This window comes from Chiroxiphia lanceolata, chromosome 23 (assembly GCF_009829145.1).
Source record: "Chiroxiphia lanceolata isolate bChiLan1 chromosome 23, bChiLan1.pri, whole genome shotgun sequence".
NCBI classification, from domain to species: Eukaryota; Metazoa; Chordata; class Aves; order Passeriformes; family Pipridae; genus Chiroxiphia; species Chiroxiphia lanceolata.
Genome location: NC_045659.1, coordinates 7,261,933 through 7,277,705, shown reverse-complemented (window position 1 = coordinate 7,277,705; position 15,773 = coordinate 7,261,933). Strand labels below are relative to the sequence as shown.

Here is a 15,773-nt window from a genome sequence, read left to right as displayed (position 1 = left end):
TCATCAGAGCAGGGATAATGAATACCAGATCGAACTTGGGGCTGAATTTGACACCGAGTGTGGCTTCACCTCCTGCAGGCGATTTGTGGGGACTGGGAAGATGTTCCTCTGTCCTGCAAGGTGCAGGGATTGCCTTGGAGATCCATAGCTACTGGGATGGCATTGATCTTCCCAAATGAAGCTGAGGGTGAGCTCTCAAGGTAGGCATTAGGGATGAAAACCTATCAGGAAGACTGTCCCTTCTAGCCAAAAGTTGGAAGAATAGAATCAAGGTGCTGTGATTTGCTATCATCTGGGTTTAAATGTAAAATCCAGGGTTTGGCACTTGTGACTTTGTTGAAATAAATTAATACCTTTATTCTGGTCACAGTCCAGGTCAGGTAATTATATTCTTCCTACCTTAATGCCACTCGAGCCCCTGTCTCTGCTGGATGTGCTGCACTCTAATTCCTGTCTGGAACTTGCTTATTATGTTACAAAGTCTTTCCTTTTTCCTCTTTGAGTAGAATTTGTGCACAGAGCACCACCAGCCCCCAGCTCTGCTGAGCTGCTGAAATAGCCTGGAAAACCTGCCTTAGACATTTGACTGCCTGAAGCACCTCTCTTGGCTTGGAAGCCTGTGAAGCTGGGAAGATGGATCACATCAAAGATGAGAGAACATGTTACAGTCTGTGGCTGCTGGAAACCTGCTTCTCTACTCTCTGAGTGCCTTAGGCTCGGGCGTGTGTTCATGAGTGGAACTCTGGACTCATGGGTGGTGTCTCACCTTCCTCTGCTGCCATTGCTTCAAAGGTTTTTGAAGACTAAACTGGAAAAATCCTCCTGTCTTTGAGAAGAATATACTATATTATTCACAAGCATATTGGACATGTCCAAACCTTGCTAATCTGGCAAAGCGGTCCTTGGTTTTAGGTTACCCAGCCCTAAGAAGCCCCATTTCCTGCAATACCTGAGCAATGCTCCAAGAAGTTTTGGAGTGCCAGCTTTCCCTGTTGGAGTGCAGCTGCTTGTCCATGTTGGTGGCTCCTTGGCCTTTACATTTCCTGCAATTGATGCATTGAGGTTTTGGGTTTTTTTTCTTTTCTTTTGGAAAGCATTTCAAGTCTCCTTCTTTCCTTACCTTTTCAGTCACACTCTCCATCTCCAGGCCTCGTGGAGGGGTGAAAAGGCTGCTCAAGCAGCACTTGAGGAGGGTGTTCCACAATTCCACGTACTTCCTTCCTGTTCCCAGACCCCTTCACTCTTCTGTGGCCCTCAAGGACAAGGGGGGTTTGAGGGACAGGTGGGGTGAGGATCAAAGCCATAAGCCGCTATTTAAAACACAGAACGGCCACTGCTCCTTTCGAGTGTTGCATCTGGTGGAGCCTCATTAACCTTCTGCTGCCCCCTCCTACTCCTTTGCCCCTGAAAATGAACAAAGCCAAACATCCCAAATTACCTTGATTGAAGCAGCCTGAAGTGTGTGTGCTTAGTGTGAAAAAGCAAAGCAGAGCCATTGGCCAAAGCCCCTTTTCTGTGCAGGCCACTTCACATTTTTTACGCTCCAACTGGAGCTCTTTAAACCCCGATGCTCTTTAGAGCTGAGCTCTTTAACTTTCTCCCTTCCTCCCCTTGCAGCTTCATTCTGCCCTTGTTCTGCTCCTTCCGTTCCTTTTTGTCCTGTGAGAACTAGTCTTTTAATCCCCCTGTACTGCAGACTAAAGCTGTTACAGCCTCCCCAAGTGGCATTCTCTCAGAGAGGCTTCACAGCCAGACCTTTATGACAGCTCCCTCTCTGTCTGCTCCTGCCTTTCTTCTCCCCACACCAACCTTCATCCCTGACCTTTCCCTGAAGAGGGAGAAGCTGTGGAGTCAATCTCATGTAGGCAGGGATTGGGCGCAGGAGGGCTCAAGGGGCAGGAAATTAAGACCCAGGGAAATTAAGAAGTAAATAAAAAGAGGAAGAGAAAGATGATGGGAATTAAGAGAGAGAACCAAAGCAACGTTCAGCATGTTTGGAAACCAAATGCTGAGCTTGGGGCTGAGTTTTGTGAGTGGGCCTGTCTTTACAAGGAGCCAAACCGTAAACCTGGGACTCAGTTCCAATGCTCACCTAAGTGATTTTAGAAGAAGACTGAAGAGGGGCTTTTTACAAGGATAAGGAAAGGACAAGGGGGATTGGTCTTAAGCCGAAGAAGGGTAGATTTAGATTGGATAGAGGGAAGAAATTCTTCCCTCTTGAGGGTGGTGAGGCCGTGGCACAGGTTGCTCAGAGAAGCTGTGGCTGCCCCATGCCTGGAAGTGTCCAAGGCCAGCTGGGACAGGACTTGAAGCGACCTCCACCATGGTCTAGGGGAAGGTGTCCCTGCCCATGGCAGGGAGTGGAATGAGATGGGCTTTAACATCCCTTCCAACCCAAACCATTCTACGATTTTTTAGTAGCAGATTGGAGTTGCCTGAAACCCAAACTTTAGTCCAACTCTGCACTTTGCATTCATTCCAAGACTAATGGATCCGGACACCTGGAAGCACACAGGTACATGTGGAGTTTGTGAGCTTACAGGGATTGAAGTGACTTCTGGTACTTTGGGGCACTGTCCATGACAGGAGGTTTCTTAGTATTTGTCATCCAATGACTGTACTCCCCTCTGAGACTGCAGTGAATTGATGTGCTGGTTCTTGTCTTGCGCACATCATAAAACCACAAAGGATTGAGGTAACTTACCTAAAGGTCCATGTGCTAATGGCAGAAACATCTTTCCTGTTGAGTTTTCTGTCTCATCATCAGCCCTGCTGCTGTTGAGGTGTCCTACAAATGTCCTAGAGTTGCTGGCAAATCACCAGGGGAGATGAAAAACCAGCTCTGAAATACATTTCCCAGAGGAATGGTGTAAAATTACCCCAAACAGGCCCCTTTTCAGGTTTGTGTACAATATGTAAAGATGCATTAGGGAGGGGGAGAGGGTGTCTAACATGCTTTTTGAGCAGGGAAGAGGCAGTTTGGGTTGTTATTTTCTCAGATTTCCAGCATGAACTTGGCCTGGTTAATCTGAGCCATTGTTTCACCCAGGTGTAAAATGGGGTTGGTACTTGACCCAGAGCTGTGCAGAAGTCCTGGCACTGAATGTTCTGGGTGCTGAGCTTGAACTGAAAAAAGTCACACAACACTTAAGAATGAATACAGAAAGGTCAAATTTGGGTCCTGCGAGACTTTACCTGCACACATTTATACCTGAGTTATGTTTTACCTGCCTTGTAAAAGGACAGAGATTTGACTTATCTTTATAAGCAATGTGAGAACAGAGTCTTCACATGTGTAGGGTTAGGAGAGATTTGAAAGGATTCAACCAGATTTTGCTAAAATAGGTGGTGACTGCATATCAATAACAGACCAGAGAGATGTGGATTCCCATCCCTGGAAGTGACCAAGGCCAGGTTGGACAGGGCTTGGAGCAACCTGCTCTAGTGGAAGGTGTCCCTGCCCATGGCAAGGGGCTGGAACAAGATGATCTTGAAGGTCCCTTCCAACCCAAACCAGTCTGGGATTCTATAAGAAGTTTTTCCATACATTTCGACCATAACAAGGCTGCTCTGACAGCCCAGCTCGTGGCACTTGTGCTCTCCCATCCTGTGGCCAAGCGAATGTGGAGGCTTCTGGGGGCAACAGCAAAACTGCTTTCAAAGCAACTAATAAAAGTGCAACTATCCCCTTTTGGGAACTCATTTAGGGGCAAAAGTTCCCCTGGCAGCTGATAATGAAATCAAACCAGGAGCCTGCCCCCAGAGGGAACCGTACGTGTGAACCACAGCCATGTCGAATCAGTATGAATCCTCCTCCAGGAAAGCCAAAGCCCTGTAATTACTGGGTTTCTAGCAGGCAGCCTTTTCTTTCTCTTTGTGTGGGCCCTCTCCCCCCTCTCTCTCCCTCCATAATAACAGGATATTTGTAATGAAAGTCACTGGGCAGAAGCAGAGAACAAAGCAGGGGCACTGGGTGGGGATATTGGAAGCACTGGTCTCCCACCTCCAGCTGGTCTGGACTCTGCTGGGAGAGCACGATGGGCTGGTGAGGCTCTGATTAACCTTAATCTGCAAAGAGGGCTGAAGCCACGCTGTGGCCCCGTTTCATAGCTACCCCATAAGGCGTGCAGCCTTATGAAGGGACAGTCTCCCCAGCAACTCTAATGCGTTTTTGCACCATCCCCTCTAATCTGAGGTAGAAATGTCACTGCTGTCAGCCCCCCGGGCTGGCAGCTCCCAGCCACAGCCACACTGGTGAGCACATATCCAGCTTCAGCCTTCTGGTTGCTGGGGTGAAAGGGCCTCTTCATCTCCACAGGGAGAGGCAGATGAATCCCTGCCTCAAACAACGGACCTGATTTTTTTTTTCAACCCCCCACCCTGCCGTCCGGTTCAAGGGCTCTTATTATGTCTTTTAATTCTCAGCTGCGAGTGGGAGGGAGCAATAAGGCTGGAGAAATGGGGAAGAAGGGAAAAGCCCTCACAGTGGGGAAAGGCCCCAGTCACCAGTGTGTGAAAAGAGAATGCAGAGTGGGGATTAAAAATGTCAGCCTCATGGGAAGTGCTTGGTATTTAATAGCTTCACTTGATGGCTGTGAGGTGGTGACATCCATGTGAGGGCAGCTATGAGCTGCTTCTCTTGGAGAAATCTACTAGAATTCCACTAGAAGGACTAGAATTCCCCTTACCTGGCCTGGTGGAAGGTGTCCCTACCCATGGCAGAGGGTGGAACGAAGTGATCTTTAAGGTCCCTTCCAACCCAAACTGTTCTAGAATTCTGTAAGTAATGCCATTCCTATGTGCCTCGAGAGCTCTTGCAGTACAGGATGGGGACAAAGAGCTGTGGAAGCTGAGCTGGTGTTAATTAATATCAGGTTATGAGGTTGGGGGCTCATCCTCTCCATGTCTGGCTGGTACAGCATGCAGGACACATGGTCCTGACCTCCCCTCTTGCTGCCAGCGAGTGGCCTCCAGCTGATGGCACTCGTGACATGTTTGTTGCAAAAAATGCTGCTGGATGCTCTGTCTGCAACATATTCTCTAGTTTGCTCATGTTTGCAGTCCCTTTTAGAGCATTAGCTCTGGGTAGTCTCCTCCACAGATGCTCTGATGCTTATCTGCCTCCTGTATAGTCAGGGCCACTGGAGAATTTGTCTGTGTGACAAGCGTGTGCTCCTGTGCTGGTGGGGATTTCAAATTTCACTCACATTTTTGAGTAATTAGGCCAATAAAAATTCTTGTATTCCTCCCTCACCACCACCATGCACGTGCTCCAGCCACCAGCACAAACAGCATATGCTTTATTTCTCACCCAGATCGCCTCACCTGCTCCTCTGGATGCGGCCTTGGGAGAGGAAGTTGCCATTGGAACAACTGAGTAATGCTAAGAGGACGCATATTGTTTCTTGTTGCTCCTTTTGTGACAAAGTGATGAAGACAAAGCGCCTGGAGCTCTCCTGGCATGCGAGGAGCCTTCCCAGGGCTGCACTTCATCACTATCTCAAAAGCCAATGTGCTTTTATTGAACCAAGGCTGCTCTGGGCTCCCGACACTCCATCAAGCTCCATTAAGCTTTTCCTTTTGTCCGTGCAAGTGAATTCTAATAAACTAGCTTTTATGGCTGTCACTCCCAACACACTTCAGCTCAAACACATCCTTGCGTGTTCCAGGAGCTTTACCCCAGATTCACATGCATCTCCAAAGCAGCCCCATCTGAAACACTCCCTATCCCTCAAGGTAGGCACAATGTTACTTGGCAATATTCCCGCCAGCACCTGCCTGGAAAAGCAGGATACATTCTTGTCCATCTTGAGGAAAACAGCATCCAGGGTATAAATAGCCACAACGTGCCACAATTCCTTTTTAAAGGTTGTTCTTGACCCAACAGAAAATAACCTGTTCTACCCCTAAGGTTCACCTGGAGCCCAAAAGCCACTTTAGAGCAGCATGGATGAAAGCACTTCACACAGCAAGGCCTTGAAAATAATCACTGCAATGTCTCTTTCTGATCACATTCCTTTCCACACCAGGCTGACGATTCCCAAGCCAAGAATGTCACTAACTTCTCATATTTCTCCTGGTCATTTCTGTCCTGAAACTGGAACGCAGCCACAGGCAAAAGGGGGTTGGATATTCTCGTGTCAGGGATCCAGATTTAAGAGACATTATCTCATCGATAGTGAACAACAACAAGGCTGGCAGGCCTGATATTCCCTGGAAGGTTCAGCGTGCATGGTGAGGGACATGGGGAAGGCTGAACTTGGAATAAGTTGCCCAGAGAGGTGATGGAATCAGTCTCTGGAAGTCTTCAAAAGGCTTCTGGATGTGGCCCTTGATGGTTTAGAGGTGGTTATGGTGGTGCTGGGTTGGTGTTTGGACTTGATCTTTGAAGGTCTCTTCCAAGTTCAGTGATTCTGTGATTCTGTGTGAAATCTGCACTTCTGTATTGTGTCTTGAGAGGAAAATTCTGTGGGTGGGAGAGAGGAGGACACATCAGGTACCTTGAGACATCAGGGTGTGAGATCAGCATGAGAGAGCAGGGCTACAGTCATTGCTTCACTCAGGTGGCAAACATAGAGCTAAAGTTCCCTCTAAAGCTACTAATACCCTTTCAAAAGCTCTTTATGTTTGGTCTGTGGATTGTATTGTCCTTAAGAAAAAGTTTATCTTTTCTGCTTGGCAGCAGCTGTGTTTAGCCTGGAGTGCAGCACAAGCACTGGCAAATGGGATGGCACTGAGAGATTTTGCAATCTTGATCCTTCTGGGGGAAAAACTTCAGAAGGACCTGATTTCATCACGATGTGAAATTAGAAAATGGTTGCAGTAGGGGTAGAAATGACTTGGGAAAGACTAGGGACACTTTTGTATGAGCAAATAACCCCTGGTGCTGCGCCGAATCCGGTTAAAGTGCCAGCTCTGACCCTGGAGGTGTGGAAAGCCTGGCAGGCACCGACAGTGTTTGCAGGGAGCATCCTCCTGCAACAACCTTAAACTTCCAAAAAAGTTGTCAGTTTAAGTTATGCTGCCTGTCACGTGAGTGCCTGTGGGCCCCAGCTCTGCAGGTCATGGGTGGAGATACCTCCCTCGTCTTCAAACACCTCTAGAAGGACCCAAGCCCTTCAGATTTTTTTGGGGAACAAAATTAGTGACACCTGGTAGCTCCTAAAATAATGTGCTGTGATCCTCAGGGGCAGGTTTGAGCTGTCAGATACAGACTTCCCCACCCACAGGATAAACCTTTGCCTGCACAATGTCCTTGTGTGGCCCCCAGGTGTTGTGGTTGATCAGGGCATGAACATGCCACATCCTGCCATGCCCAGGAGTGGTTTCTTCACTTTGATTTGGAGAGCAGGCAAAGTGCAAGGTCTGGTTTGCCCTCACACCTGCTCTGAACTTTCCAATTCAAGGGATCATGGAATCCCAGAATGGTTTGGGTTGGAAGGGACCTTAAACCTCATCTCGTTCCACCACCTGCCATGGGGATCCAACCTGGCCTTGATGTGCAACTTTGGATGTGCAGAGGAGCATCTAGGCTGGTGTGACCTGCTGGCTGCAGGATCCACGAGAGGGAGCTTTGGGATTGTCACTAAAATCTTTCCCCAGACCAAGCAGAGGCACAAGATGGTGCTGTTGTCTCAGCCACCGCAAATCCTGCGAGGGAAGAGGGAAAGCCACTGTTGACAGGGGACACTCGTGAACCTCCTGCCACCACAGCATCCTGCAAACTCTGTGCAGGCCAGAGCCCAGCTCCTGGATGGGAGCTTCTCTCAGATTTGAGCCTGTTTCCTTCAGGGTGATCCCAAGGCTCTGCTCAGTTTTTCTCAGGAAAATCTGGTGGACAAGTGATCTTGAAGAGAAAAAGTGTGGCTTCACACCCCCCCTGCGCTTCCCATGTTCCGAAATAACGTCCCGCCTGCAGGGTGAAGGGTCTGTGTCCCTGGGGGTTACAGCATCTATAAAGGTTAAAATCAGTCTGCAGAGCCGTGAGCCTCACAGTGAAGGGTCCTGGGGTGGGGAGAGGAGGAGAAGGAAATACAGAGAGGGGTGGGGGTGTCCCCATCCCAGGGGACCACCAGCTCTGCCAGGTGATGGGGATGTGGCATGCAGAGAGCCCTTGCTCACACTTCTCAAGGGGGAAGCTCCAGCTTGGGCTTGAAGAAAAGTTTCCCATGAAAGATTCCCTGCAACTGGTACATTCCCACCACAGGCTTTGATTTCAGTGTACTGGCATTTTCCGATGAGAAACCATCAAATTGGAAAATTCCCAACAAGCAGAGAGGGACTTCCTGGTGTATCAGGGGAGAGATCCTGTCACATGCGGTGGGAATTCAACACCAGTGGAGTCTTGTGTTTGGAGGCTTGGGATAAAGAGGGGTGAAGTGCAGCCAGCACTGCTCCTGGCACACTCTGGAGTCCTGCAGTTGAGGAGCTTTTGTTCTCTGCAGGCTGCTCCTTGTTTTCCCAACACTTTCCTCTAGACATTCCTTTTTCATCAGGGTGATGCTGCTTTCTGTGTAGGCAGAGGGTGCAGTGTGCCAGCAGTACAGATGCAGGACCTGTTAGGGCCATGGAGGCACTGGGAGCTGGTGCTCCAGTAGCTCATCCTGCATTGGTGGGGGTCTGAGCTAAACAGGGACCATGAAATTTGAGATAACAGGAGAAACCAAGGTGAGCAAATTCGGTATTAACAAGTTCCAATATTAGCAAGTTTAGCTATTAGGAGGAAGTCCTTCCCTGTGAGAGTGGTGAGGCCCTGGCGGAGATTGCCCAGAAAAGCTGTGGCTGCCCCATCCCTGGAAGTGTCCAAGGCCAGGTTGGGTGGGGCTTGGAGCAAGCTGGTCTAGTGGAAGGTGTCCCTGCCCATGGCAGGGGTTGGAATGAGATGAGCTTTAAGGTCCCTTCCAGTCCAAACCATTCTGGGATTCTAAGTTACCTGTTCTCATTGAATGATGCTGTTCCCACATCCCCTCCCAGTCCCTAGTCCTGTGGCTTGACTGTGGAGGAAAATTTCTGTGTGTGCTATGGAGGCAGCTCTTCTTTTTTTAGGTTTGGGGTTCCTCTAGAGCAATAATTGCACCCCCAAGGGATCTTTCTGATGGACTGTGGGACATTGCTGTAAGGGGGGATTCTGAAACACTCTGGGCAGGTGCTTCATGGCTGGAAGAATAGGATCTAGGTTTCTGGCAGTCCATGAGAAGCTGCTGAGGTCAGGCAGGCAAGGCAAAGTGAGTGGAGACTTGGAATGGAGCAGTATGGCTGCCAGTCCTGGAAAAGATGATGCTGTCCTAGGGGTTCTCTTCCTTTGTTGAAAAACCAAAGGTTGGGTCATGGGCTGGTCTTCTACTCTTAAAAGTAGCCTGAAATTTGGCCCATAATCCTTCTTTTTGGTATCATCACTGACTGCAGAGGAGGTGTTCATCTCAGGTGTCCTCACACAGAGGTGCCCTCACACAGAGGTGTCCTCACACAGAGTGTCCTCACAATCTCTCCAATGGAGGTGCCTTCCCCTCCCCAGGTGACATGTGCTGCTTTCAGGAGGATTTTCAGCCCTGCCCGTGCCATGCTGGGGGACCTCACACTCTGCGTGTCCTTAGTGGGATAGAAGTGATGGAGCTAGAGAACTGAAACCACAATTAGGTTATTTAATCCCCCTCTCTCTCTGCCCAGGGGCTCCTCTTCCTACACCAAGCCAGTTTCTTCCGTCATTCTTCAGGGCTGTTGCACAAAAGTGAAGGAGAACAGACTCCAGCCACAAATTTTCTCCAGGGCTTTATCCAGTCTGGTTTGGAATTACTCCCCTGAGAAGGCTTTCACCAGCCCTCCTGGGGTAGTGTACCACTACCTGCTTGATCTCTGATGGAAACCGTGCCCCTGTTCTGTGGCAGGTCCTTTATCTGGGCTCAAAGGCTTCCTTTGCTCCACTTGTTTTCCTGGTGGTTGTCTCTCTGTCAGAGGTTAGAGACTCCCTTTGTGAGGCCTGCACTTCTCAGATGTTATGTCTGGAAGTTTGCTCTGTTTTTTTGGCTAAGGGGCCCAGGGTCTAGAAGCAGAGAGGCTTTTATGGGAACCCAAGTCCCCTTTTGACATGACTTCCTTGTGCTTAAATTTCAGGTTGAGTTACAGGCTTGAACATTTTCTGGTTGGATATCTTTCATTGTCAGAAGGGATTAGGGCAGTGATTATTTACATGTACCTCTATTACACAGAGTCTGTTTCTTTTCTTTCCTTTTTTTTCCCCCAAGTAATTCTACATAATAATATAAACCTTGACTGAAGCAGTCCCACAGATGGGGAGAGGGAGTGAATGAGGCTCCTGCCATGCGAAGTGAAATGGGCAGATGGAGATCTCTGAGCTAGGAGATGCCTGTAAGGCCAGTGATCATATAATCATGGAATCCTGGAATTTTTTGGGCTGGAAGGGGCCTTAAAGATCACCTCATTCCAACACCCTGCCTTGGGAAGGGACAGGTTGCTCCAAGCCCTGTCCAACCTGACCTTGATGTTTCTGGAGAGCATCCTTTTCATCCTCTACATCCTCCTCCAAGCAGGCAGGATCACCCTGGCCCATCACTTCTCTCCAGTGCTAGAGATGATTCCCGCAGAGCCTGAGTCTTTGGCACCCTGGCTTCATCCAGGGTGGCTCCTCTGGAGCTTTGGCTGTTCCACAAGACATTGGGAGAATTTTTTTTTTTTTAACAGCCCAACACGCATGAGTTTTAAAAGGGATTTTTGATAGAAGTCCCATTTACTCCTTTATTTGGCTTGGGAGGCTGCAGTGGAACAGATTCCTTTACATATCCTTGAGTGTTATTTGATTAAGGTTATGACTGCTAATAAACACTCCAGGGCTATTCTCCTTCCCCACCACTTGTAGTTCAGGCAAACTGGGAGTACACCTTTTTTATACCAGTACAAGGGACCAGAGTGCTGATTCTGCTACCCTTTCATCAGTTCAGTGGTGTGTTGCTCACTTTGATTTATTCCAGCTTTATGAAGTAAGGGAAAATAGAAATGGGAGGAGTGCCAGGAGTGATTCTGGCACAATATCCAGCTTACTTCCTTTTCCTTCACTTTGCCATTTAGAATCACAAGTTCTTATATAAAGCAGCCACGAGAAGAGCAGACATTGCCCAGGAGTAAGAAAGCTTGAAGCTGCAGAATCAAACTAACAAATCCGAAATCTTGTTTGAAACGTAGGAGAGAGAACCTGGTTCTGCTTGGAAAGGCAGAGGGAGGAAGGGAGACAAGGGACTTTGTTTCTACCTAGAAAAATAGTGTATTTCTTAGTATGGCTGTGTTTTGCTATGTAAGAAAATATTTATAATATTTCAGGAAGGAAAGCAGGGGAAGTGATACAGACACCTCAGGTACCCAGCAGCGACAACTGAGGGAGGACATCTCAGCACTCAGGAGGGGTGGAGAGGGAACCACAGCCAAAACCAGCAACCTGTGGGCTCAGGAAAGAGAGGGTCAGGCTCTTCTAGAGAGAAGGAAGTGTCTGGAGAGAAGGAAGCACAGACTCCAGACTCAGAGACTCAGACCCTGGTGACCAGGGTGCTGCAGAAGTTTAAAAAATTCAGAATGTACCATACGCAATGAAACCAAAATGTGCTTGGATGTACCCAGGATGCACTGGAAACACACCCTGATAGCCAGCTGTGAATCCCTAAGAGGACAGAGAGCATTGTGGTTGTACCATGCCTCTCTGTTCCCCTTTTCCCTGCAGGCTGGGGGAGATGCCATTTTCCTGGACTCCTCCACAACAGCCATAATAATGCCTATGCTGTGCTGTGCACTAATGAAAAGCTGTGTGGGCCAGTCCCTAATTACACCCATCAGTTAAGCTGTCAGAGGAAGCTCTCCTTTTTCCATTATTAGACCTTGGTCCTTGATAAGCTGCAATCAGGCATGAAAGGGCAACCTGAGCCAAGCCAGGGAGGCTTCCACTCCCCCTGAGCTCAGGTGGGTTAGTACTAGACCTGGTTTTTCAGCTGTGGGGCAGGGAGAGAGCTGGGAGTGGGGAAGAGGGAAAGGAGGAGTAGAGATCCAGATCTAGATCCTTCAGCATTTTGAAGACAAGGAGCTGTTGCCTTCAACAAAGGCTTCCTAGATAAAAGCTTGAGGGCTTGCAGCTCTTTACATTTAGTTTCAATATAAATGGGATGCAGGGATGAGTCCAAGCCACAGCATATTTCAGCCATATCTGGATTTCAAAGTGCCCTGAAGAATGATATTGAGAGGACTATTTCTCCCTTTAAATTCACACTAGACCCAGTGGAAAACAGACATACAGATGGTGGGGTTTAATAACAGCCCCAGTTCATTTGAACCAGGGTCTTTATGGGGAGATGTGTTTTCTCAGGCCAGACATTATTAACTAATCCCCAGACTTTGTTTTTACAGTCGCATTGTGAACAACTTTCACTTCTCACCCCTTTTCTCCATCAAAACATCTTTGGCTCTGGAATGGTGCATGAGGCATCCTGTGCTGCTGGGATGGGTTTCCATTCAGCAGTCCTGCCTTAGCTGTGGCAAAGTCAGACTGGGAATTTCCTGGTGCTCTTCGGACGTGATCAGCTACAGTCGTTAGGCATCAAGGCCTAAGATGCGTCCAAGGCCAGGTTGGACGGGGCTTTGAGCAAAGTGTCCCTGCCCATGGCAGGGGGATGGAACTATGTTATCTTTAAGGTCCCTTCCAACACAAACCATTCTGGGAATCTATGATCCTGTTGCTTCTGGGTATGAAGGGGTAATAATATTGGTTTTTTTCTTTCCCACATATTCCCCATATATCTTCCCCATATATCCCCATAAGCTCCATTCTTATTCTAAAGTCCAGGTCCATCTCCTTTTCCCAGCTTCTCCTCTTCCAGGACAAGCCTGTCACTTGCTGCTTGTCCGCACTGGAAGAGCCCATTTGTCAAGAGCCACAAATGGAACACTTACAGGACCTTTTTCTGAAATATTTGATTATGTTAAACCATGAGAGAACAGGCTGCTCCAGAAGCTTTTTGCTATTCGTTCATGGATTAACAAAATCACAGAATATGCTGAGTTGGAAGGGACCCACAAGGATCATCGAATTCAGCTCTTGTCCCTTCACAGGACCATTCCCAAGAGTCACACCCTGTGCCCTGGAGTATCATCCAAATGCTCCTTGAGCTCTGTCAGCCTTGGGGCCATGACCACTGCCCTGGGGAGCCTGTTCAGTGCCCAACCACCCTCTGGGGGAAGAAATTTTTCTAATCTCCAACCTAAACCTCCCCCGACAGAACTTCAGGCCATTCCCTGGGGTCCTGTCCCTGGTTCCCCACAGGCTCAGTGCCTGCCCCTCCTCTTCCCCTCAGGAACTGCAATGAGGTCTCCCCTCAGTCTCCTCGAAGCTGAAGTGCCCCTCAGCTGCTCCTCACACCACTTCCCCTCAAGGCCCTTGACCATCCTTGTTGCCCTCCTTTGGCCACTCTCTAAAGAGCTTAATAGATTCAAGTAACCTTGAAATAATCACATTCACAGTTGTGGCTACACATGAGGTGCTGAGCAAAGCCAGAGTGCTAGGAAAGGGACAGGATTTTAGGCAACAGCTTCTCCTCATCAGGTTTCCCACCTGTGATTTTCACAGACAATCTCCTCTGATCTCTCTCAGCCTTCTCCTGACAAACAGAAAGCTGAAATGACACAGGCTGTTCTGGAGGGCTCATGGAGGTTGGGGGGCTCTGTTGTAAACCCCACACAGCTGTTAATCACCAAAGTATCCCTGGCTCCCAGCAGCTGCCTGGTGTTTATCTTAGCCTGGATATCTCCTGGCTGAGCCCACGGAGTGCAGGCTGTGCAGCCAAGCCAAACACAAGTGGAGCACAGATCATTTGCACACAAGGGTGTGCACAAGGGTTTTGCGTGTGCATACACAGAGAGGGTTTCTATCATCTGGAAGGGCACAGCAGTGATGTTTGTTAATTAAATCTGTAATTTTGTGGATGTGTCAGCACATGCAAAAAGGGAAGCTTAATGTATAGGTGATTTGGGTGCACATGTGGCTCAGAGGAGTTCTCTTGCTCGGTAATTCTCTCTAAGCCTTATGAAGCTTTTTAGATAAAGTGGAAAAATACAGGGCTTCCCAGATCTTCCAGTATCAGTCACCCACAAAGGCTTTAAAGTGCATCTCAAAGACAGTTCCCTGGGCCATCTCTGACTGTTTGGGAAACAAGGAGGAGGAGGACAAAGTAAACTGAACTGTCCTGCCTCCAGGAGAGAAGGAGGTTAAGCTTGTGGCTCCAATTAACCTGTCCTCACAGGTGTGTGAGGGCACGAAGTTGTATAAATGAGGCTCGGGGGGGGCTGAGTTTTCTAGGGAAGGGATGAGAAAAGTAGCTGTTGTGGTGTGTTAGATATTCCCTTTGCAGTAAGAAGCTTGCAGTGAGTGAGGACATTAAAGGCTTGAGGAGCAGCAAGGAGGAGTGTTTTATATTTTCTGAAGGCTTATACCTTTCGTTTTTCCTGTTTCCAGATCCTTTCTGTAACAGAACATCCTGGGCTACTACATGGCAACAGAGGAAGTCCTGGCTAGGTCTGAGTTGCTGCTTGTGTGACAGGACAGGATTTGACTGAACTTATGGGTGGCGGGAACCAACTGGAGTTTTCTTTTATTGAATTATAACTGCAAGAGTCCAAAGAAGTGCAAGGTTGTATTGCTGACTGTTGTAAATGTTCCAAATAAAGGGTTTGCAGTTTTTATTTACTGAGCAGTTGGCTGTGTATTTAATGTTGCCTTGTAAAGAAAGCTTGAGGTCCCAGTTGCTGCTGACCCTCCCCTGAGGTCTCAAAGACTGTCAGGCACTGGGAGTTACAGGCCCTGGCTGTACAAGATGGTGTGTGCATTGCACTTCCCCGAGCCCTGGAAAGGCTGGAATCTTGCTGTTTCTCACATTGAGCTCCTCAGGGGCAGCTGCACAGGATGAGCTGTGGGCTGGCTGTTGGAGGCTGTTTTTTGGGAGGTGGGAAGCTGGAGGGCTGTGCTGAGCTGTGTTTTGGGCTGTGCATGACTGAGTGAGGGGGTGTGTGTTTACTTATCCCTAATTTGCCTTTTGCTCTTGGAGCACAGTGAGTGTCTTCCATAGAGATTGCCCAACAAAGGCCAGGGCTTCTTCCAAAGCAGTTCAGCTCTCTTGGCTGTGAGTGCCCAGCTTTTCTTCCGGTCCCACTCCGGTATATATCAATTAACTTGCTCCAGATCCTGGGAGCAGCCACAGCTGTCCTTCTCTTCAGCACTGAGCACCCACTTCCTCCTGCCTTGCCTCATCCTGCAATTCCTGTCCCTCAGGGCACCCCGGACTGCAGCAGCCTGGACATCTGTCCTGTCTTCCATGCACACAGCAAAGCCTTGGAGGATAAAGGAATGGAAGAGAAAGAAGCCAGTTGCCCAGGAGTGGTGTTTAGGCAGGAACAGGCTTGTCATGCACCTGGAGACAGTGGGGTGAGCTTGTGGGATGCAATGAGGGTAACAAGCTGTCAGGATGCTTCTGATGAAAGCTGGGTGAAGAAAAGCAATTTCAGCGAGAGGTTGTAGTGGCTCCTGTTCCCACCAAAAATGACAAACCCTTTGCTCTCCTTTGCTGTAGGTGAGAGACTTCTCCATAGGGAACTCTCCCTCTATTTGGAAGGCAGAGGACAGGAAGAGAGGAGTTCAGCTGGACCAGACTCTCTAATAATGAACTAGTCAGCTGTTAATGTGCTGAGATGTGGGAGCCCACGGGTTTGCTGGACTACACATGCAGTGA

General features: G+C 48.6%; 1 protein-coding gene across 1 annotated transcript in view; it reads left to right on the top strand.

Annotated features, from left to right (window-relative positions):
* The window catches only part of SNX19 (sorting nexin 19), a 38,999-nt gene extending 24,269 nt beyond the window's left edge, over window positions 1-14,730 (top strand). The window contains exon 12 of the mRNA XM_032709567.1: window positions 14,504-14,730. The gene's annotated coding sequence lies outside the window, so the exon portion shown is untranslated. The remainder of the gene's footprint in view (window positions 1-14,503) is intronic.
* The last annotated feature ends 1,043 nt before the right edge of the window (window positions 14,731-15,773 follow it).